The sequence below is a fragment of the Oncorhynchus keta genome, chromosome 26 (assembly GCF_023373465.1).
Source record: "Oncorhynchus keta strain PuntledgeMale-10-30-2019 chromosome 26, Oket_V2, whole genome shotgun sequence".
Classification (NCBI taxonomy): Eukaryota; Metazoa; Chordata; class Actinopteri; order Salmoniformes; family Salmonidae; genus Oncorhynchus; species Oncorhynchus keta.
In genome coordinates, this window is record NC_068446.1 from 5,705,331 (window position 1) to 5,730,819 (window position 25,489).

At 43.6% G+C, this 25,489-nt stretch overlaps 2 long non-coding RNA genes and 1 pseudogene across 2 annotated transcripts; 1 reads left to right on the top strand and 2 right to left on the bottom strand.

The window, feature by feature from the left end:
• Positions 1-5,156: 5,156 nt before the first annotated feature.
• On the top strand, positions 5,157-9,290 carry LOC118358863 (uncharacterized). Its single transcript, XR_004820550.2, has 3 exons — positions 5,157-5,453; positions 7,679-7,731; positions 7,837-9,290. It is a non-coding gene; the product is annotated as an uncharacterized LOC118358863 (long non-coding RNA).
• Positions 9,291-9,483: 193 nt separating this feature from the next.
• LOC118358861 (dolichyl pyrophosphate Man9GlcNAc2 alpha-1,3-glucosyltransferase-like) lies at positions 9,484-25,134 on the bottom strand (annotated as a pseudogene).
• Positions 10,953-13,384, bottom strand: LOC127911995 (uncharacterized). The gene is made up of 3 exons (XR_008080018.1): positions 11,208-13,384; positions 11,019-11,126; positions 10,953-10,982 (listed from the first exon to the last, which is right to left on the bottom strand). It is a non-coding gene; the product is annotated as an uncharacterized LOC127911995 (long non-coding RNA).
• Positions 25,135-25,489: the final 355 nt, after the last annotated feature.

A 25,489-nucleotide genomic window follows, 5' to 3' on the forward strand; every position in this document is an offset into this window, starting at 1 on the left:
TTATATTTGTGATGTTACTTTTGAGAAAAGGAACCGCTCACCCTTTTCATATCGGTCTGAATAATTGATGATCATTTGTTTTATTGCCATCAGGGGGCAGCAGTGAGCTGAAGAGTTTCTTCTCGAGAGGCTCTGCTGAACTGAAGAGTGAAATGAGGAGACACAGAGAGCTTGGTGAGTGGGGATTTAACCACTTAGTATAACCATACAGTATATGGTATGATGACAAGGGCAATTCAATAAGCTGTAGTGGAACTAAGTCAAGATATATGCTCAAAAAGCAATAGTTCCAAGAAGCATTGCTACACCCGCCATAACATCTGCTAAATATGTGACCAATAAAATTTGATTTTGATTTGAATGTACAGATGTAGGATCTTAATTTGACACATATTGTCACAGCAAAATGTAAACGTTTGGTCAAAGGGTAGCGACTAGCGGCATGCTAGCTGTTCCCATAGATTTCCAATCATTCAGCCAATAACTATTCATTTAAAATCCTGGCAGAAATATATATATATATACTGTATACTGAACAAAATGATAAAACGCAACTTGTAACAATTTCAAATATGTCACTGAGTGACAGTTCATATGTGTAAACCAGTCAATTGAAATGCATATATTAGGCTCTACTCTATGGATTTCACATGACTGGGAATACAGATATGCATCTGTTGGTTACAGATACCTAAAAACAATGGTCCTCAGTGTCTCATCAAGGTATTTTTGTGCATTGAAATTGCCATCGAGGAAATTCAATTGTGTTCGTGGTCAGTAGCTTATGCCTGCCCATACCATAACCCCACCTCCACCATGGGGCACTCTGTTCACAATGTTGACATCAGCAAATCGCTCGGTCACAAGACACCACACACATGGTCTGTGGTTGTGAGGCCGGTTGGATGTACTGCCAAATTCTCAAAAACAACGTTGGAGGCAGCTTATGGTAGAGAAATAAACATTCAATTCTCTGGCAACAACTCTGGTGGGCATCCCTGCAGTCAGAATGCCAAATGCACGCTCCCGCAAAACTTGAGTTATCTGTGGCATAATGTTGTGTGACAAAACTGCACCTTTTAGAGTGGGATTTTATTGTCGCCAGCACAAGGTGCACCTGTGTAATGATCATGCTGTTTAATCAGCTTCTTGATATGCCACACCTGTCAGGTGGATGGATTATCTTGGCAAAGGAGAAATGCTCACTAACAGAGATGTAAACAAATTTATGCACAGCATTTTAGAGAAATAAGCTTTTTGTGCGTATGGAACATTTCTGGAAACTTTTATTTCAGCTCAATGAACAGGGGACCAACACTTTACATGTTGCGTTTATATTTTTGTTCAATGTACAGTACCAGTCAAATGTTTGGACACACCTACTCATTCCAGGGTATTTCTTTATTTTGACTATTTTCTACATTGTGGAATAATAGTGAAGACATCAAAACTATGAAATAACACATATGGAATCATGTTGTAACCAAAAAATTGTTAATCAAATCTAAATATTTTTTACATTTGAGATTGCCTTGATGACAGCTTTGCACACTCTTGGCATTCTCTCAACCAACTTCATGAGGTAGTCACCTGGAATGCATTTCAATTAACATGTGTTCCGTGTTAAAAGTGAATTTGTGGAATTTCTTTCCTTCTTAATGCGTTTGAGACAGTCAGTTGTGACAAGGTAGGGGTGGTATACAGAAGATAGCCCTATTTAGTAAAATACCAAGTCCATATTATGGCAAGAACAAATAAGCAAAGAGAAATGACAGTCCATCATTACTTTAAGACATGAAGGTCAGTCAATGCAGAACATTTCAAGAACTTTGAGAGTTTCTTCAAGTGCAGTCGCAAAAACCATCAAGCGCTATGATGAAACTGGCTCTCATGAGGACCGTCACAGGAAAATAATACCCAGAGTACCTTGCTGCAGAGGATAAGTTAATGAGAGTTAACTGCACCTCAGATTACAGCCCAAAAAAAAGCTTCACAGAGTTCAAATAACAGACACATCTCAACATCAACTGTTCAGAGGTGACAGTGTTAATCAGGCCTTCATGATTTAATTGCTGCAAAGAAACCACTACTAAAGAACACCAATAAGAGGAAGAGACTTGCCAAGAAACACAAGCAATGGACAATAGACCGGTGAAAATCTGTCCTTTGGTCTAATGAGTCCAAATTTGAGAATGTTGGGTCCAACCTCTATGTCTTTGTGAGATGCAGAGTAGGTGAACGGATGATCTCCATATGTGTGGTTCCCACAGTGAAGCATGGAGGATGAGTGATGGTGTGGGGGTGCCTTGCTGTGACACTGTAGCGATAAGCCATCCCATTTGGTAAGCGCTTTAGTTGGACTATAGTTTGTTTTTCAACAGGACAATGACCCAACACACTTCCAGGCTGTGTAAGGGCTATTTGACCAAGACGGAGGGTGATGGAGTGCTGCATCAGATGACCTGGTCTCCACAATCACCCGACCTCAACCCAATTGAGATGGTTTGGGATGAATTGTAACGCAGAGTGAAGGAAAAGCAGCCAACGGTGCTTAGCATATGTGGGAACTCCTTCAAGACTGTTGGAAAAGCATTCCAGGTGAAGCAGGTTGAGAGAATGCCAAGAGTGTGCAAAGCTGTCATCAAGGCAGTGTGGATTTGATGTCTTCACTATTATTCTACAATGTAGAGGAAACACTGATACTCTTTATATAACCATGTGTGTATGTGATGGGGGGGGGTGTTCTGGGAATTTATGTAAATCACGAAGCTCATCTGCATTTTCTCAACAACAAAAGAGTGATCAAATTAAGATCCCACATCTGTACATGGCAAATGTTTAGTTTAGTTTTTTAAAACTGGATTGAGCTACTTACGTTTGAAGAGTAGTTAGTCGGGGGCCAGGGGTTAGTTAGGGCAAATAAATGGTTGTAAAATATTTGATTTCACCTCGCTTTCTATTTGTCAGTGTGCTTGTTGTTGTGCAAATGTGTTATGAAATTTGGAACATGTATTTTTAGCATCCAAAGCAGAGTCCTGTCTCAGAGTGGATGACGCTGGCCAGAGTTGTTTGCAAGGTAATTGGTACTCTAATTGTGCAATGAACTTATAAATAGTGTTTAGGGGAAACAATACTTTATTGACACAATTATACTGTCTCAGAATATTTTCTTCAAAGTGTGTTCGGGGGGTGTTTACAGCTTTAATTAACATTTTATGATCAGATAATATGCTCTGAGGAAGGACAGTAAGGGCCAAAACATTAGCAGCATTTCAAATAAAAAATGCTAACAGTGTGTTGACGCCTCTCCTTTTGACTAATCAGATAACAACACCTATAACACTAATAGTTGCATTGTCTCTGATGTTCTTGTCCATGACATTCAGATCAGTTACGTCCTGAATTGGTTCAAATTAGATTGTTATTATGATGGTGACCTGATTCCATAAATGAGGGGACAGTGATTTTGGGGGGTTCCACTGACTGATGACAGGGGTGTGATGGTTTCGAATGCAGTCAACTGGACAGGCTGAGACATGATCTACTGGGCCTTGATCTGATCTATTACTTGGCTCAGTATTCATTTAATCCCAATATGTATTTATTTTTCCAATAAAAAAGAATCTTTGGAGAAAAACAACATTTTGTTTTCGTAACACAAACAAGTCATTTGCTGTTTGTCATTGTCGATTTCCCAGGCAGATAATTCTTTTGGTTATTAGGCACACATTATGCTATACTTGTGCTCCAATCACATAATGGTGATTTGTGGGAAATGAATAGGGGGATTGTCAGGGAAGTCGGGCTTGTTTTCCGATAAGGTCATTAGAAATGGTTTTAATTATTAACAGTGAAGAAGTCTAACATACACTGTATACACAAAAGTATGTGGACACCCCTTCAAATGAGTGGAATGGGCTATTTCAGCCACATTCGTTGCTGACATGTGTATAAAATCAAGCACACAGCCATGCAATCTCCATAGATACAAACATTGGAAGTAGAATGGACTTACTAAAGAGCTCAGTGACTTTCAACGTGGCACCGTTATAGGATGCCACCTTTCCAACCAGTCAGTTCGTCAAATGTCTGTCCTGCTAGAACTGCTCCGGTCAACTGTAAGTGCTGTTATTGTGAACTGGAAACGTCAAGGAGCAACAACGGCGAAGTGGTAGGCCACAGAAGCTCACAGACCGAGACCGCCGAGTGCTGAAGCACGTAGAGCGTAAAAATGGTCTGTCCTCGGTTGCATCACTCACTACCGAGTTCCAAACTGCTTCTGGAACCAACATCTGCACAAGAAGTGTTTGTCGGGAGCTTCATGAAATGGGTTTCCATGGCTGAGCAGCCACACACGAGCCTAATATCACCATGCTCAATGCCAAGCGCCGGCTGCAGTGGTGTAAAGCTCCCCGCAATTGTACTCTGGAGCAGTGGAAACGGGTTCTCTGGCAGTCAGACGGATGAATCTGAGTTTGGTGGATCCCAGGAGAACGCTACCTGCCCTAATGCATAGTACCAACTGTAAAGTTTGGTGGAGGAGGAATACAGTTTGGGGCTGTTTTTCATGGTTCGGGCTACACCCCTTAGTTCCAGTGAAGGAAAATCTTTACGCTACAGCATACAATGTGACATTCTAGACAATTCTGTGCTTCCCACTTTGTGGCAACAGTTTGGGGAAGGCCCTTTCCTGTTTCAGCATGACAATGCCCCCGTGCACAAAGCGAGGTCCATATAGAAATGTGGTTTGTCGAGATCTGTGTGGAAGAACTCGACCGGCCTGCACATAGCTCTGACCTTAAACCCATCGAACACTTTTGGGATGAATTGGAACGCGAGCCAGGCCTAATCGCCCAACATCAGTTCCCGACCTCACAAATGCTCTTGGCTGAATGGAAGCAAGTCGCCGCAGCAATGTTCCAACATCTAGTGGAAAGCCTTTCTAGAAGAGTGGAGGCTGTAATAGCATGGGGGGGGGCAACTCCATATCAATGCCCATGATTTTGGAATGAGATGTTCGACGAGCAGGCGTCCACATACTTATGGTCATGTAGTGTATGTGTTGCTTTGTCAAATGTAAAACAATAAATATATCACATGGTGGAGCATGGCGTTTACTGTTTGTGCATAAACCCACTTAATAAACAACAAAGTTTACAACGTCAAAGTCGATAGCTCAGGGAGGAGAATCGCTCCTCTGTTGCCTTGAGACACACATTTAAAATAAACAAGCTGTTATCCAAGTCAGAGGAAGAGGAGTGCTGGCACATATCTGTGCTGTGGAGGGAGCATGAAATCCAGACAGATGATGGTGATCGTGTCATGGAGCCTGACGGAGGCATGGTTCTGCTGCCCAGTGTAAAATGTTTGTTTAGACTTGACGCTTGTGGCATTCAGGCGCTGGGTTCACGTGCTAAATGCATGGAGAGGTGTAAGAAGCTGTGTTGAAAAGGGTAAGTGCTTTGTCATGCTGACTGCGTTCTTCTGGACCTGCATCACATCTATAGCTATTTTTATTTATTTAGCAGACGTGACTGACAACTCAGTTATGACCAGTAGGCTACATTTAAGAGTGCACTCAAGCGCTTTAAATTTAGTCAACTGGGCAAAACTTGTTGAATCAACGTTGTTTCCACATAATTACAACAACAAGAATCTACGCCATGACGTTGAATCAATGTGGACAACCGATTGGATTTGCAAAAAGTCATCAACATGAGGGCCCTTCGTCTTTTTATCACCCGACTATTAACCTAAGTCCAATTTAGTTTGTTTGTTGTTGATTTCACATTGAATTCATGTTAGTTGACAAACGCAACCAAATGTAAATCAAATATAGGCGTTGATCTGACGTCTGTGTCCAGTGGGAGAGATGGCTGTTGAAGATGGCATCTGCTGTGACAGATTGTTAACTTGAGAGCCTCTCACGAACATCCTTTCTTGGGTTACTGAAGGTTTGCGTATTTGTTTTTCAGGAAGAGATGGGTAAAACACAGTACTTATGGCAGTAGTATTAGCCTGGCAAGCCACTGATCCTGTAAGCTTACATGAATGTTTTCTGCATGGATATCCACCCGGCGAACATTCATGTACGCCTGCGGGATCAGCGGCTTGCCAGGCTAGGTGAGTAAGTCAATGTGACGTAATGTCAGCTTTCCCCGAGGACCTCGCCAGAATGATTGATCTCCTCTAATTTACCTGTCAGCCTTTCATGTCGTCAGTTAGTCCACAATGAATACAATGGCAAATCTGATTTGGTGAGACGATTATTCCGCCTGCACTTTCCAGGAAAAGTTGTTGGGCTGCAGCTCAGTGCCAGGGCAGGACATACCTACTGCCAAGGCAGCCGGGTCAATCGACAAGGATATTTTAGCATTGACGGTCAAAACCTCTGAAGCCACTTCACTTCCCCCATCTGGTCCTTCCTCCTTCCCTCTTTTAGTTACAGACAGTAGCAAGCAGCACCCTTTTTGAAAATCTTCTTTCTTCAAAGTGCCCCGGGCCCGTGGTGTTGAGAAGCGATTCACGGCCATTCTTTTTAAAAGGTTAAAGAAAGTTTCGTAAGCATTCTGGAGAAGTCACTTTTCGTGAGCATTCAGGCTCTGCCCAGTCTTTTACAAATACACCAGGAGGAAGGACACCTGCCTGCACTGTATGTGCTGATAGCTACAGAATTGAAAAGAGAAGGCCATAATCATTGTGAGATAAGTTCCCCTCAGCAGAAGGTATTGATTATTTCTGTGTGGTTAGATTTGGAAAATTCAATTAAAGGAGTTGTGCAAAGGATGAATAAATTCTCCCCCTCCAACCCATACAGAGACTTGGTTATGTTCTAAATCGATGTTGCACTTCACAATATATTTTCTTAGGAGGATAAAAAATAAATAACATTTAAACAGTTCTGCTTACGACAGAAACACATTTTAGTTTTAGTCATGGGCAACCCAACAACGTGTGGACATCTTCTGGGCAGTAACCGATTTTTACTGTCATTTTCCCATAAGAAAACCCTATATAATATGAATTTTCAGATGACAAAATGAGGAGAAAGGGGACGGCTCAGCAGTATAAAAATTGATCAGGCCATAGATGGGTCCATGTTGAGGAAGATTTGTATGTCAGCAGTAATGGGGTGTATTAAAGAAAGGATTCCTTAAATGTAATAAAAGCGATGAGATGGGCTGGTGTTTCCAGGGCCAGGGTTAAGGCCCAGGCTTCACCACTATCTGCCACATCAATCCTCTCTCCTCCTCCTCAGACCCATGCCACCTGTTTGGGAGGAGTTTTATGCTTTTTGATTTAAAAAAAGGCTGCAAAAAGGAGCGGTGAAACTTAAGCCTGCTTGCAGAGCTGCAGCCTTTAGTTCGATCGCCCCCAGAGGCTTCAGGCTACGCACTCCTTCAGAGATGATTTCTGACACAGACTATGTCGTTGTATTTTCCAGTTCTCCAGTGAAGGAGAACTATGCTTTTACGTTATTGTCAATCAATTAGGTGAGTATTTAAAAACAAAAAAAATTAAGATATTTATCTCACTGCTAAATCAAACCACTTGGGCCCTCAGATTTGCCCGTTTGGGATGTGATTTGCAGTGTCAGTTGTAATTTTCCTCTGAAAGCGGTAACTGTATTTAACCTCTAAATGTGAAGTAGTATCTAATAACATTTTGTTCTCTACAGGTATTGTCTGGCATCTCCTCTGATTTGATGAAATCCATAATGGCCTTATAAAAGTAAGTTATTATAGAGCCTACAACGTTATCTCAAAGTGGTGATATTACTGTGTGACAGACAGCAGGGTTACGCTCATGTTTTCCTCTCTTGATATCCTCCTGTAGGTTACCGACGGCAACTGGAACAGCTACTCTCTCCTCTTCCTCGGAGATGGCCGGTTGATGAATATAGAAACCAAGCTGTCAGTTGTGAGGCGGAGAGACGTCTCGGAGGTTGCCTGTCAGTCATTGGGGGAACCTGTCAGAAAGTGAAAAGGCAACGTTAAGACGTCAGACACATTTACATTGAGCCCTGTCTGCTATAGAAAGCCTCTCCCTCGCCAGTGACCAATGTTGATTCTACAATAACGGCCGCGACGCAGCGCTGCGAAAATCTTTTTCTTTCAGCGAGCGAACCCCCTCGTCCTATTAGACCCGATGCTGTGTGAAATCCACCCTCACCATTTCCTCTAGCTGGAAAAGTAAAGAACATGAATACGGGCTCCGAGGAGAGGCTACAATATTCACGTACGTGTACACACACTCAGGCACACACTTCAGTCTCCGGCTCTTTATTTGTCTGTGCCTGGGAAGGCCGAGGCCTCTTGCAGCCCAAGCGACCTAAGCAACAGCTGGTGTGCACAGACACATTTCCTATTTCTGCCCAAGGTGGATCATATAACTCTCACTTTATCACCCTTGGAGGCCATGTGAAGGACAAAATGAGCACGCCCATAAACAAAACTAATGTTTTCATACTGGCCCTCTGGAGGTGGTAGAAGGGGCCCTTGGCGAGCCAACACCCCCCAACCACCACCACCACTCCCGCTAATCCAACCCACCTCCGGCTTGGCTCCTACCCGTATCAACTTAGACCTCGACCCCACCAACCCTTTCCTCCTCGAGGTTCCCACTGTCCTTCGGTCTCACCCCCCGTCTCCAGCCCACTACCCATCAATGACACAGGCCACTTAGGCCAGCACTATGGCGATGCTTTGAATGTGGTGCATGAATTTATGAATTTATACAATTTTCTATATGTAATCTCTAGTCATAAATACAATAGGCCTAGTATGCATTTATGAAAATGACAGCGTTTTGGTAATGGCCATAGACGTTGTACTTGTTTTTTAAAACTCCACACCTTCATCTGTTGTCCCCTTCCTCCCAGTCCTTCCACAGTGGTACTTCTAAGGGCACGGGCCTCTGGATATCTCACCCTTCACTCTCCTATCTCGAGTGTTATTGGCTGCAGGGCCAGCGGCTGCAGATACACAGCATAGCAGCCGGCCCTCAGTGACCCGATAACATTTATCGTTGTAATGGATTTTTTTTTTATGCCTGTCATTAACTCACAGGCAGAGGGGGAAAAAGATTGCTTGTACCATTTTTTTCCTGTGGTATTTCGACTTTATGACATTATGTTCAGATATGTAATCTTCCATCATCCTAGTTTTAGGGCCTGTCTGACCTGTCACTGCTTTCTGTGTTTAAATGCATAGCCCTTTGTGTGCTGTGTGGACTCTCCTTGTATCTAGCTATTGTAATGAATATTTTATGAAGCTAAATTAAAATGGTTGAAAGACATGGTTTGGCTAATTATTGTCTGGCTCCGACACAGTGCAACACTATTACCGCCTGTGATTTAGCTAGCTGAACACTTGGAGAAGGTGGACACTTTACGAGGGGCTTATTTGAAACTGCTTCGAGACGACTCTAATATACGTGCTGGCAATACGGCTGTAAAAATCGAGGTTCATCGAAAAGTCATATCTGAGGTGATTTTATTTTTCAAGAAAAATACAATTTGTACAAAATAATTGCAATGATGGAACAAACATTTGGAAATATTGAAAAACAATTCAAGTTAAAAAAAAAACATAAATGTAAGTTTGATGTACATAATTAGGCATTGACAAAACACCAACCATTCATGTTGACAGGAGGATTATCCCTACAATAAAGATTATAGACTAGTAGCATTTCTCCATGAGTCCTATTGGTCCTTGGTGGTCAGTGACTGAGGCACTGTGCATAGTTTGCTTTTCAGTAAGTTTTCTTTCTACCGGGTAGCGACTACTCTGATTCTTACTCCCAGGTGGAGGCGGCTCGGCAATCTGGACAAGGTTGAAGTAGAAGAGGAGGCCCAGGAAGTGGTGGAAAAGAACACTGACACCAGGAGGGGAAACAAATCAGGCAGCCTGGCCAGAGGGGCCAGCGCCATGCTCATAAAGCACAAACCAGCCATGGCCACGATGGAGATGTAGAACTGCAGGAGAGATTGAGAGAGAGAGAGATGGAGAGAGATTTTTCAGGTCTATAGTTTTCTAAGGGAGTTAAGCCGTCACAGTTAGACCACGAGCCAAGGCCCTCTCATTGCCCAGTCAAATCAGAAACTGAATTTGACATGCCATTCAAATTGATAATGTCGTAATGACATTTTACATGAATAGATTTTAGGTTATTTAAGGGCTGGATTCTATCAGATCCGAGAAAGCCGATACCAGCATAGAAGTTTTTTTGGGGGGTAGTGTTGGAGGTGGAACTGGGTTAGAGCGGTCAAATCTACAAGTGTTATCCTACATTATACCTAAAGCAGACATCGCAATTGGCTGCACGGAGTAAGTAGCACGAAGAGAAATCTCCATTCCAGTTCGAACACTGGAAGGTGAGACGTAATCTACAACTCAGTTAGCCTGGTAGACATCCTCATTACTTCATTTAATGATTTTCAATTTCAAATATTTCTGTATAGCCTACACTTTCTCGTTCTGGACTGCTAACGTGAGTGGGATGGGTGTGGCTTAGTCATAATAACTATTCAAAGTAGACCAGATCAAAAATAAAATGAGGCATTGCATGACGATCCCGCATCACAGGACACTACCTCATCACAGGACACTATCTCATCACAGGACACTACCTCATCACAGGACACTACCTCATCACAGGACACTACCTCATCACAGGACATCTCACAGGACACTACCTCATCTACACTATCTCATCACAGGACACTACCTCACACAGGACACTACCTCATCACAGGACACTAGGATACCTCATCACAGGACACTACCTCATCACAGGACAGTACCTCATCTCATCACAGGACACTCATCACAGGACACTACCTCATCACAGGACACTACCTCATCACAGGACACTACCTCATCACAGGACACTACCTCATCACAGGACACTACCTCATCACAGGACACTACCTCATCACAGGACACTACCTCATCACATATCTCATCACAGGACACTACCTCATCACAGGACACTACCTCATCACAGGATACTACCTCATCACAGGACACTACCTCATCACAGGACACTACCTCATCACAGGACACTACCTCATCACAGGACACTACCTCATCACAGGACACTACCTCATCACAGGACACTACCTCATCACAGGATACTATCATCAGGACACTACCTCATCATCCTCAGGACACTACCTCACCAGGACACTCACAGGACACTACCTCATCACAGGACACTACCTCATCACAGGACACTACCTCATCACAGGACACTACCTCATCACAGGACACTACCTCATCACAGGACACTACCTCATCACAGGACACTACCTCATCACAGGACACTACCTCATCACAGGACACTACCTCATCACAGGACACTACCTCATCACAGGACACTACCTCATCACAGGACACTACCTCATCACAGGACACTACCTCATCACAGGACACTACCTCATCACAAGCTGACATTTATGTTGCCTGGGCCGGTGCGTCCCGAACAGAAAGGCAAACAGTGTTGGTAGCAGGATCAACATTAACATGTCTATTTGGGACCTACGGGCCAAGGCATCTGGGAGGGAAGGTTGCGTAAGCGCCTCCGTATGAGACCAACCCTATTAAACCCTAGCCCCAACGCCGGGCCTCCTTATTTATGCCTCTTGTGTAAATAAATATATCTAGGCAAAACTTGTGTTAATGACTCTATAAAAAGACACCACTTCCTTCTCATGATCTCCCACACCGCACAGCACCGCCCAGTAGCGGTGTCACTGGCTACGTCCCAATCCCAAATGGCACCCTTTTCCCTATACAGTGCACTACTTTTTTTTACCAGAGCCCTATGGGGCCTGGTCAAAAGTAGTGCACTATAGGGAATAGGGTGACATTTGGGATGCAGCCCATTTCTGTCGCTAAGGGAGGGGAGGGTGCAGCTGTAGAGCTGGGCAGGGCCAGGAAGCCATGTCAGACGCCTGTATCTTAAATAAGTGATAAATAATACTTGGGGCCTGGCAGTGGCTTTCATCCCAGGCAGCTTACACAGCTTACAGTCCGTGGCACATTATATTTATTTATACAGTTGCAGAGATATGCATCTTCTCACGTTGATGCAACTCAGGCTATGAAATTACTGTAGCTAGGTTTCCATCCAATAGGTGACAGATTTTCATGCAAATGTTGAACAAATCTGCGTAAAGAAAATATGCGCATTTCCCACCAGTGGTGTTTCCACCAAACAAACTTGTTGCGGACAGAAAAAAAAATCGGTGCGTGATGACATAGTGCACACAACATGTACTGTTTCACTTCATTTGTCACGTACGGAAAAAAACAATGTAAAGTTCTACGTGTTTCCATTGTACCAAAACATTGTTAAATAGTTAAATAGCAAATGTGCCTACTCTGGTCTTGGCATGTGCATTCCAGCCAACAGCTTGCTGATACTGTGCGGGTAGGCTAGTCTACATGATGAGATTATTATGGATAAAAGCCAGAATATTTTTTTATTTGTCAAATGGCAGTCAAGCATCGATCATCATGTCACCAGAATAAGACCCTTGATAGTTATTGGAAAGGAGCATCAAGAACACGTTCACCACCCTGTGAAGTTCATCGTAACTTATTTCATCCGTAGCCTAATAAACTGCATGCTTTCCCCGAGTCATAGTGGGAGGACGACACACCATATTATGAAGTGGACAACAGCTCATAATAATGTCCGGAACGGAGCAAATGGAATGGCATCAAACACCTGGAAACCTCGTGTTTGATGTACAGTATTTGATACCATTCCACTGATTCCTCTCCAGTCATTACGAGTCCCGTTCTCCCCAATGAAGGTGCCACCAACCTCCTGTGATATCATCGCGTGACTCCAAGTTCACTTCGATATGAATGGTTATTGTATTCATATTTGCGCATAAAGACGTTTCCACCAACCATTTAGCACATCATTTATTTTATAGACACAAAAAGACCCCACCAGTCTCCCTGTTTCCGTCACAGCTGTCGTGATTTGTTTGTTTTATACGGGATGACTTTACATAAAAACTGTGGATGGAAACGTGGTTAGTGACAACAACCTTCTGAAATTACCATGAAATTACTGTGACAAAAACCTCCAGCTCATCTTCCCACCAGGTGGCTGTGAACATTTTTTTTTACTTATCTGAAGTAACTTGAGTAAGGTAAAAAAAAAAAATATTGGGCAACCCCTGCCCTACTAGAACAGACAACATTGCAACTATCTGCCTGGTAAAGAACGCAATCTGTGTTGTCTTTGCAATCGGATAAATGTTTCGCTATGAATGGATGAATGAATACTTTAGCATTTCCTTCTATCACAGAGAGACATAGAGGTGGTGCAACGTGAAAGGGTGTATGTTTACACCACTAGGCTGCGCTTACTTCCCACTTGGCGACCCTTCCGAGGTCCATGCTGGGCATACGGATGGGGCGGTGGTAGGGCCCCAGACGCAGCTCGTCTACTGAGCAATGCTCCAAGGGTGGAAAAGCAGGTATACGCTGACGAACAGGAAGGCCAGGGAGGTGACCGCGTACGGCACCAACAGACCATCCTTCAGTTCCAATGGCAGCATACTGCGGAGGAAAGATAGAGGGGGAGGGAGTGGGGCAGCGCAAGAACAATGTCGTCTCAGAAACACATATCTCCATCCAATAAACTCTGACTATGTCACATAAAGACGTGTGTTTACAATTCATACAGCCATAGTAGGGCCTTCTTAAATCCAACAAAAAACCCCATCTATTCATTGGCAAAATAAATGTCCCATCACATTTATTTTTTAAATACATACTTCGCCAGTTCAACAAAGCCAGCACATTCAGACGCTCTTACAATAACTGTGCTTAAGAAACCATTTGACTAAATTATGCAATTATGTCTTCAATTTACCCAAACAAAAGACGTATGTCTCCATCAATGGGTGGAGTGGAGATGCACAATGCGGACCCTGTCAATTAGACTGTACTAGAGTTGATACACAGAATGACTTGCTGTCCCTATACAAGACATGCTTAGAGGAGAGGTATGCTGGCGATGCAGTGTAATCCACAGACATCCCTATACTGAACCACACGCACAGCAATTAGTACTGCTGGAAGAAGTTAACGACAGCTGGTGAAAGTTAGTCCGTTTCGCTTCCTCTCCGACTGGTCCCTTCATACCGACTTCATTTGAGTCTTTACGTGACTCCTCCGGGAATAAAACCATCCATAGAACATCAACACAAACATTCATCTGACAAAGCATCCTATACTTTCCGAGGATTTGTCCAACAGCGATTTTAGGAGTTTACATTCAATGGATAGGATTGTACTTTTTTTTTTTAATAGTCTCTCCTATGACCTTTAACCTGGTCTGTTGGTCTGCTATTATTGGCCAGTATACTTTCTCCATCAGTGGTTCCCCCTACTGTAGCTTCTTACGTGAACAGGGAGGCCTGTACAAAACAGATGGCTGGCAGAGGGAGGCCATTCAGTAGTAGGCATACGTGGTCTAGGGGAAGACAGAAAGCATTGGAGGAGAACAGGTTAAACACCCATAAATTATACACACTTCATTGAACAATAAACACCCTACGGGCCCTGGTCAAAAGTAGTGCACTACATAGGGATTAGGGTGATTGTATAACCACAGTGGTACTCTTTGCATATCCAGTTACACTCCTTCCTATAGCCCCGAGAATTGATCAACCACAAACAGAGCCCTCCTCTGCTCCACATCCCGGCGTTCCTCCCTAAGGACATTACTGATAGATCCAGGGACAGACAGGTGGGAAATAGAACTCAATCGTTACCGCAGCAACAGATCAGCAAAATCTGGAACCAAATCCCACTGTGCAGTAAAACCTAGATAACCTAGTGCTTACAGTTGCCTGTTTCTTTTTATATACTGCACTGCGGTTGGTGAGGTAAATGATTAGCAACCGCATGCAGGCAGGAAGGCACACACACACACACACACACACACACACACACACACACACACACACACACACACACACACACACACACACACACACACACACACACACATGCATGTGAGCACACACACCCCTACTCCCCTCTACTCACAAGGCAGGCAGGATGATTGATTTTTCGTGAACTTGGAAGGAGAAGAGGAAGAATGCCCGAGAGGAATTTACCTCAAATGGAATCAAACATCAGAAAACAAGACAAGAATACTCACTTACCAAGGGAAGTTTGAACTGCCAATGAGTAGTGTTCACCAATAGTTTGATTGACATAGGTAGGATAGCCAGGAGAGTGTTGGCCAAACTGAAAAGAAAACAATAACAGAGAAGAATGAAGTAATCTATCATCATTCATAGAAACAATGCTATGATAAATCGGACCAAATAGTGAATGGCCCAGCCCAGAAACCTAAACCTCATGGTGAAACCGAACTGTGCGGCTGCTGGCTCGTTTTAACCCCAGCACGGTCCACCCATAAGACCACCAGCTATGTGGGAAATGTATCAAATACTGGCCCGCTTAGGGCACCCCAGCATTAGTTTAACCCTTGAATTGTCACTCACTGGGGATAGACAGAGGAAGGGAGGGGTGAGAGGGGAGGGGACCAGAGGGGTACCTCCACTCCGGCTGAAGGGGTAAGGTAATAAGGTAAGGTAGGGCAGCACATGAGTGAGAGGTGAGGGCAGCTGTGTCATGGGCCCCATTAAGGCCTAAAGGGCCCCTGGGGAGAAGGGGCAACAGGGCCCCTAACATGGGGCAAGAGGAGTGCTTAGAGGGGTAATGGATGGGTGGGCTATGGGAGTGGGCTGGAGGGTCAGGGTGATTTAGAGTACAGTTCACAGATCATTTTCTGGGGTTGTTGAGAACTATTTAGTGGTATTCCACAACCATAAACCATCAACTGTAACAGTAAGGTGACCAGTGATACCAGGCCATAGAAAGAAGTATACCCTTCCTCCCCTCGCAACATACAGTTATTATAATATTCACCCATGACCAACAATATCTAGTGTTTTCATTTCTGTTAAATACGCTGCAGTCACAGAACTCCCAGTTAATCCCTGGTCTTAACAGTCTGGCAGGAACCTGTTCAGAGTGTCCATCCTGTTCAGAGTGCACACCCCTAAATATAGCCCCACGGGTTATTCAAGCACACACCACCATGACGATGAGAGAAGGGTTCTATGACTGACTGTAGCGTCTCCTCATTCATGTGGACCTTAGGGGAGAATAATCTTTGACGCCACAGAAAAGTTAGCTGTATCTTGCTTTCCCCACCCCCCAAACAGAAATGGTTTAAATAGTTTATTGTGGATTTCCAAATCTGAAATCTCATCAGCAAATTGCCAACAGTTGTCAGAGGGCCGATAAAAGCCCATAGCAGCTGGTAGTGCTCAGTATTCAGAAGCTGCTCTCGCATATTATTACAAGGGATAATCTTCATTTCACTCTGCTATAACACAGAGGCTCTCGTGTGAGGCTTCTCAGAGAGCGAGAGAGAGAGAGAGAGAGAGAGAGAGAGAGAGAGAGAGAGAGAGAGAGAGAGAAGAGAGAAAGAGAGAGAGAAAGAGTAGGGACAGAAAGAAAGATAATGAAATGGAGTGAGAGAGAACGATAAAGAGATGGAGAGGGGGATTACCCGAGGTAGAGCTGGGTATCAGTGGACAGGATGGTCTTGATCTTTATCAGGCCGTTCAAGCTGCACCCATGTGTTGGCCACTTGATCCTGTCAACACACACACACACACACACACACACACACACACCTTTAAATACGAAAATAGCTCACTTCCTATACTGATATACTTTTTATTTTTAATGAAGTGTTGATAATCCATGTGAATCAAATACAATGTGTTTACAAAACTCATCACAAGCCACAAGGGTTCCAAATGTAGAAACTCACATATATGGTATTGCAGTATGCAATGTTTTGAAGAGAAGCAAACAAGTGGCGTTGCTCCAAGTAAAAATGGCCCAACTGAAAGTGCAATAAAAATCCCTTCTGTGCATTCCACAGTGTATTGACACAGGAGCGCTTCGGGAAGCATTACCAGCCTCATAAATCGCCCTTGCCAGGGTCCAGGGAATGGGATGTCACTAGAAGCAATGCACTTATTTGTACACTTGGGGACAGAGGGTTAAATGTTCAAAAGATAATCACATTACAACAACTTCCGCATACTTCGGCACATTCACATTCAGACCACCCCATAGAAGACCACTGTAGTGTCACAGTGTCCACCCACCACACCCACCTAAGGCAGATGGAGTTAGGACCGTTGTGATTTAAGTGCCCTAGAAGTTGTTCTGGGATCAGATATTAAGGCCCCCTGCTGTTTCTGTGATATTAAACAATGTAGAAATGCAATACATAGATCGGTGTAACCCAGGGTTTCCCAAACCTGGTCCTCTAGTACCCCAACAGCACACATTTTTATTGTAACCCTGGACAAGCACACCTGATTCAACCTGACAAGTAATCATCAAGCCCTCGATGAGCTGAATGAGGTGTGTTTGTCCAGGACTGCAACAAAAGTGTGTACTGTTAAGGGTACTGGTGGACCAGGGTTAGGAAACACTGGTCTAACCACGTCTTGCGACAGTGTGGTCCCTTCTATAGTGTGAATTTCTACGAGGTCCTCTGGGCCTTGCTACAGCTGCTCAGAGCACAGCTGTGTGTGTGGAGGTTACGGACAGGCCCAGTCAGCAGGCAGGCCGTACTGCCGACATCTAGGCCTCATCTCTGCTCGAACACCCCCCTCCTATAGCCTCGCCAAATAAGTACCCTACCGGAATGTCCCCCCAATGCCGCCTGGGCTGAGTTCAACACATGAACCATGGGGTTCGGCAGCAAATGTGGGTTAGTGCCGTTGGTGGCGCTCCTCACCTTTAAGCCTCTGTGGAATGTCACAGGCTGCAGCATTTGGTGCCATTTTTGTGAAGCAGGAAAACTGAGATGGCCAGAGTGCTGTTTGATGGGTAAACTTACAACTTATCCTCCCGCCCGCCCCGCCCCTCCCCTCCTCACTCCCGATCCCCTCCTCCTCACCCTCCCACCACTTCTCGCCATGTCCGCTTTTCTTGGCCCGGCTTCCGCTTACACAATTTCACAATAGGTTCAGAGAGGCTTCACCTGGAGCCCCTCGCACCGCGGCCCGTAGGGCTATGGAGTCACTCACACCCTGTGTATTATGTTTGCATCGTTTCATAAACAAACAACTGCCATGCATACTGCCATCCTGACCAGCCTCACAGAATTTTCAATTACTTCTCACTTCACCGCACCTTGCGTGCCACCTCCGGGAATGGGTAGGTCTACAGGACACGTCGGGCATAGGGGAGGTTTCAAAAAGCTGAGCCGCGAGCCTTGGCCTCAGCTGCCGACCCCCTCTACACCCCCCCCCCCCCATAACAGTGTTACTTTACCTCAGCACCTCGATCATGACACCCTTTCAACAGTGCCGCGGAAGTGTTTGCGATGCTGCTCTCACTAATGTCCCCTGTGTGATCCATCATTGTCCGTTCGTCTTTAATTTCCTCCCCCCCTCTCCCGCCCTCCCTCGTTCTTTCTCCCTTCTCTTCCAGTGTGGCCTCGCCGTGTGGACATACACACGTGTAAGTTCCCTTATCAAGGACGCAGCGGTTTGGCTGACGACATTTTGCACAACGAATGGATGAACTCTGACACGGATAGCATTGGACCCTGGCACCACATCACATGGCTAAAACATGGCCCCACAATGATGTGCTGAAATGACCCTGGCAGTAAATTAGCTAGATTTATCTGTATCCCCCCCCACCTAGTCCCCCAACCATTCAACATTGTATTCCTCTGTTTTCTACGATCCTGCATGGGATCCATTTCCAATTTGCTAAGCACAGAGGAATTGAGTGTGTGTGTGTGTGCGTGCATGTGCGTGTGCGTGCATGTGCGTGAGAGAGAGAGCATGTAGGCTGTGGTTTAAAGAACAGGGGGCACAGTGCACCACTCCTGTCTATAAGGGGCAGCACTGTGTTAACTACCTTAGCCCCGTCGTCAACTGATTTCAACTTGGCAGATATTGTGGTCCCTCAGGTAAAAAACGCAGTTACCTAAACGATGGGTAGGCATCCTCTACATCCTAAATCAGGGCTATTCATATAGGGGTGGAGCAGCAGAGGTACTGCAGGGCCTCCTCAAATGTTTTTTTTTTTTATTGAATATCACTAGCGACAACAGAATAAATCGATTTTGAATTACATACCTACAGTAGAAAACAGGAAAATATTCTAATGATGTCAACTTAATAGCTAATTACACTGTAATCTGTGACATAGGCTTTGAAAAATCACCCGCGCTTCACTAGTCGTGGCAAGTGCTGTTGCTTTCTCGACCAAAACATGGCTAACCTTTATTTAACCAGCGGCTGCTATTAGCTAGGAATGTGTTTGGCGTTATATTACCTTTCTAATTGGCTATGTTAGAGACAACACTTCGTCTTCCGATTATAGAACTGTGGGGATATCAAAATAATGAAAAGCTATCTACCAAATATCGTCATATTAAAATGTTGATTACTTCTTCCCATTATCATTCACCTGATGATAATACAAGATGTTAAAAAGGTGTTTTGCTAACATATGATGGGGGGTCCATGTGTTACCAGTTTGCCTGGGAGGGGCGGTGTTGTAAATTAACTGAGTAAAAATATTTTGAAGTACTACTTAAGTCATTTTTTTGGGGTATTTTATTATTAATATTTTTTTTACAACTTTTACGCCACTACACTCCTTAAGAAAATGTGCACTTTTTACACCCATAAATTTTTCCTGACACTCAAAATCACTTGTTACGTTTTGAAGGCTTAGTAGGACAGGAAAATGGTCCAATTCACACACTTATCAAGAGAAAGTGTGGTCATCACTACTGCTCCCTGATCTGGCAGACTCAAAAAACTGAAATGCTTCTTTTGTAAATGATGTCTGAGCGTTGAAGCCCCTGGCTATTTGTAAAAAAAAGAGAAGAAGAAAATCGTACTGTCTGGTTTGCTTAATAAAAGGAATTTGAAATTATTTATAGCATTTACTTTTACTTTTGATACTTAAGTATATTTAAAAAACAAATACTTTTAGACTTTTACTCAAGTAGTATTTTACTATGTTCTATTAAGGTATCTTTACTTTTATTCAAACATGACATTTGGGTACTTTTCCCGCCACTGGGTGGGGTTCCCTAGGCAACAAAAGTCTGAAAACTCATGTCTTACATCATCCATCTTTATGTCAAAAGACTGGGCTGTGGATGAAGAACCTGGTTTGGTCACCATAACATCGGTTGGTCACCACAACATTCCAGAACAGGGATCTAGATTCAGCCGTGGGACGATTTGGTTGGAGAACCGGAACATAATTATAATTATTTGTGCACTGCAAATTGCCCAAAAATAGATTGTACTTGAAAATAACAATCAGTTGATACCTTGATTACATTGAGACACGATCACGTCTCTTGATTTATTTGTGGGAATACATGGTGAACAGACTTCCTAAATTAAACACACGTTTAGCTGAAATCCTGGTGAATTTAGTAAAATAAATTTTTAACTAAAACTTTGGGGGCCAAAAACATAATTTACTGTTGTCGACCCGTTCTAGAAACTTTAGGTGACTCACATCGCAGGATATTAGGGAAAGAACTTGACCCTGTGTGGTTCTGTTGGTAAAGCATGATGCTTGCAGCGCCAGGGTTGTGGGTTCGATTCCCACGGGGGAACCAGTACGAAAATGTATGCACTCATTACTGTAAGCCGCTCTGGATAAGAGCGTCTGCTTAATTATGTAAAACGTCAACTTGAGAGTATGACTAATTGGCTTGAACACTGAAAAATGTTGGGGACACTATCAATTACACAGTATGTACCTCGAAGCGGCCCCACTCCACAGGAAAGAGGCAGTACAGGGCCTGGCTGGGGTCAGACAGGAATGGCAGCCAGCAAACGTCACCAGGACTGTTACAGCGATCTTTACTAGCAGGAACGACCTCGGTAGAAGGTGGGTGAGAAGACAAATGATAAAGTACACCGAACCTTGAAATGGAACCTTTATCTACTGCACCAGAGTCAGATGAACTTGTGGATACCATTTGTATTACTCTGTGTCCAGTATGAAGGAAGTTAGAGGTAGTTTCGCAAGCCAATGCTTACTAGCGTTACTGCAATGACTGGAAGCCTATGGGTATCTGCTAGGTCATTGCGCTAGAGCGAGTGAGCAACTTCCTTCAAACTGCATGCAGACACATAAAAATGGTATCCACTAGTTCATCTGACTGAGGAAAATCCCCAAGTATCACTTTAAAACGGTCATATACCCAAAACATAAACTGACTCGGGCACTGTCTGTACATGAACTCTAAATTAAATCCATGTTTATTTGTCACATGCGCCGAATACAACAGGCGTCGGTAGACCTTACCATGAAATCCTTACAAGCCCTTAACCATTATGCTTTATAAATGCACTTGTAAAGCAGTAAAACATTCAAATGAATATTTTCAACAGTATGCATGGGCTGAATCTCAGCTCTCTCTCTGTTGTTCTCGCTCACATGTTCCTCTGAGAATTAAGATTGATGTAGCGGACACCAAAAAGACAACAGCTGTGTACCATGACTGTCCGTGCATCCCAAGTTAGTCAATGTATGTTGTGAAGACCATGCATCAGCTAAAAGTATTTCACAGTAGGTCAGCTGTAGAAGTTGTGTGGTGGTAAAGTTGCACACACAGGAATAGCTGAGGAGCTTGGGCATGGCGATAGTGTCATCTGGACATATCTTCCCCTACCCATCTAATCCAGCTATCCATTTGCTACCAGATGCCCTTGGTACATTGTTACTAGATAAACAAATGTGAGGACACTAGTAACAGTCATCCAACCGGATTGCCTCGCCTCAATAACTCCGCTACTCTGTTCGGGAGAATAGACATAGTACAGGCTACTTCCTGGGGCCATGTTTTGTCCACTGGCTACAGGAAGTTGTTGATTCAGAGTATTTCTTGAAAAATAATCATTCTGACTGTGATTCAGAGTTAATGAAAATAATCTGATCTTTGATGCTTTTTTCCCCCATCAGACTTGATGGTAAAACTGATTGTCTGATTGATTAATTTTATAGAGTGAAATCATACATTCTCTGCTGGCTCTCACACAACATCTTTCCACACACACAAACCTCCTTAGCCAGGGCTGTAAGTCTAAGTCAGCTAACTCACCCTCGGCCTGCCAGGCCCTGCCTGAAACACTTGCCCAGTAAGTAGCAGAAGAAGGGCAGGGAGTGGTAGAGCTCCATCTGTTTGTAGTTGAGGGGCCAGGACTGAGGCCAGAGAGCCTAGCATGTCCCAGCCCAGACCCAAACCCACCACACCCCATAGGGCAACGCCCAGGTTACACTGTTGTATTTCACGGCAGGTTAAAGAATATAGACATGGCGACACGGTTAACCCCGAGAACACGTGGACATTGGTCAATATGGATCGGGCCAAATTGAAATGTTTCCAACAGAAGAAACTATAAAAAGCATACGCATGACCATGGTAGTAATTGAAACAGAACCGTTTGGAGATGATGGAGAAAGGATCAGACCAAAGGGGAAGACACAACAGTTCACACTGACACAAGACTGAATCCAAACATTATACACGGTTGATTGTTTGTGCATTTTACATTTACTGTACTTTACACAGCATTTGTCAATAGCCAAATCGGAAAATACTCCTGACACATTCAGAAACATTATAAAAAATATTATTTGAAATGTTGGAGTGGGTGCAAGATAAGAAGGGGGAAAAACGATGACAAGGGTTTGAATGACAAGTCTAAGTGGTGTTTCCAGGTGGCCACACACCTCTCCAAAGTGTACCCAGTACATAAGTCCTTTCAATGCACTTTTATGACTCAATGAAAGGGCCTTCAACTATCAGATGCTTTTTTGAGCTCTCCCAGCTTTGCCATTGAGGGACTAAAGGCAGCACACTTGTCGTTTTTTTGGTCTGGAACACAGCCCTGTGTCCCCAACATCCCAAAATAAATCACAATCTGTTGACCGCTTATCCTATTGCCGACATGCTTTAAAATACAATCTTACAGTGTTAGGCTTTCCAAAGGCACATCAGACAAACAGATTGTAATTTTGGTGCGCATAGAATGGAGTCACGAGTGCATTCAAGTGCGTGTTTGGCGGCTCATTTCCCCCACAATACGACAAACACAGGCTCATTGTGTTCAGGACAACCCAGGTTATATCACCTGTCCTCCTTATAACTGTAGATCCATCACAGTGACGATCAAACGTTGATCATGTAAATGACATGAGTTTTCAAATATGGGACTGTTAACATTTGGGCTCAGGGGTGTGTGGTTTGCTTGTATGACGTCGAAGCAGTATTTATTATACTCCTCAACGTCTGCAGCAATTCCCTCATTCAGACAAAAAAAATGTGCAAGAGTAGCCCGATTAGAGGGAAGAATGGGGGGCATTGTCTTGCCGTGAGCGGTGCCCCGACAGAACTATGAAGTGGAGAACCTGACCTCTGATGTCATGTATGATGAAACTATTCCCCTTAAAATATTAAAACAAACCAAAACAACATTGAACATCTAACAGTCTAATCATAGTGTAAAAGCAGCTGTTTCTACTCTTTTTGGACATTTTTCTGGTATTTTGTGGTGGAAAACTGAGTGGGTCGAGCATAACCCATCAACCCTGTTACCCGTAGATAGACAGGCTAGAAATGTCTTAACAATTGCATTTTGTTGTTGTTGTGAAGCTTGCATTCAATTGCCCCTCCCTGTTGCACACAAGCTTCCATTCCCCCCTGTCACAAGGGGATTTATAGCTGATCTTAAGATCAATCGTCAACCTTGTTGAAGCCAACCTGTTACTTTATTTGGCACATACTAAAACAAAATGTAACCTCTTGATATGGGAAAACATGTTTTTTTTATTAAATTGAACATGTGACAGAATGTAATAATTTGGTGAAATACGCCCCCCACCAAGTTACACTACCCAAAAGGGACTCATTTCGTGGATGACCCACAAATAATCACCTATAGAACTTTTATGTCAAATGTATCGTAGATGATGATATTGAAAACCACACGGGGGGGGTTAACAGCTGTTTGATACCTGTCCTTCAGTAGTCTTAGCTGTGGCTCTCGTAAACATCTTATGGGCTAAGCTTTCATAACCTTGAGACGTGTGCAGTTCCACCCACTCTGGGTTTATCCGCTTGACTCTGCAGGGAAGCACATACACATGGTGACATAGTGTTAGAAATAACTTGTGTGTGTGTGTGTGTACAAACAGACTTAGACATGAGCACAGAGTAGGCTATGTTAGGCTGTTAGGAGGGGGTCAGTCTAAACCCCAGCATTTCAAGTTGTTGAAGTACCTGGATGGATAAAGAAAAATGTGAGTTCCTTAGCTATTGCTAAAAACCTATACAAATGCAAGACAATAGCATAGGCTATTGGACAGGTGCATCAAGACCAGCCTACCATTCATAAACAGGCAGATTATATGTCACTTCTTGCCAGTGCCGTTGAGATTCGCCCCTTACATAGGTGGTTTGCCAGCCACTGGAAAGAAGATAAATATGTGAATATGCTGCTAAATGATAATATCTACTAGCTAGCTACAGCAATAATATGCAGAGGAAGAGAGCACAGTCATGCTACTGAAGAGTGGCAGCAAGCTGACTCTCATATTTTTGTTCGTCTAATGGCCATAATAATTGCACCAAAATACCGGCTGCCTTTCACCACTCAAAATCAGCAATTTGATACGTTTACAATGCCACGATAGCTATGTTAGAAACTAAGAGCTGTCAGTGAGCACTGCAGGTTCAGCATTAGCACAAATAATGCTAGCTAGTCCACTTCCTACCTGAATACGAGTTCAAGGATTATACAGCCCATCTCGCCGTAAAACCGAGCAAAACACAAAGGGATACAAGACTCCAGTTCTCCGTGCCCGCGAGCATAAAATAGCTTTATTATCGGCAACGAAATGCTTTACTTTTCGGTGCATGTTGCATGTTCCTGCAGGATTGTTGTTTACACTTCATGGACACGTCAGAGCGGGCGCTGGGTGATGACGTACATCTCTTCCTCTGTGCCTTTCGGATTAGAGATGGATGATGCTGAATGAGGTCGATATATAGAATATTCGATCCCCATCGAAATTGGCATAAACCGACATGTTCACATCATGTGTCAAATATGCACAGGTAAGAGGTGAAAAAGCAGAGATAGTAAAGGATGTATCCATTTTGTTTGTTCATTTGTGATTTGGAGATTTATGGAACCAGTTTTCCACAAATGTCCTTTTAAAATGGCAGTGGTAGGCACACATGAGTTTGAACGCTTAGCAACCGTTTCCAGGTGTTGGTCCAAATGATAAACAAATGCCTAGTCTGAACATTAGACTGACTTATTTTCATGCAAATGATTAGCCTGAAACGTCTG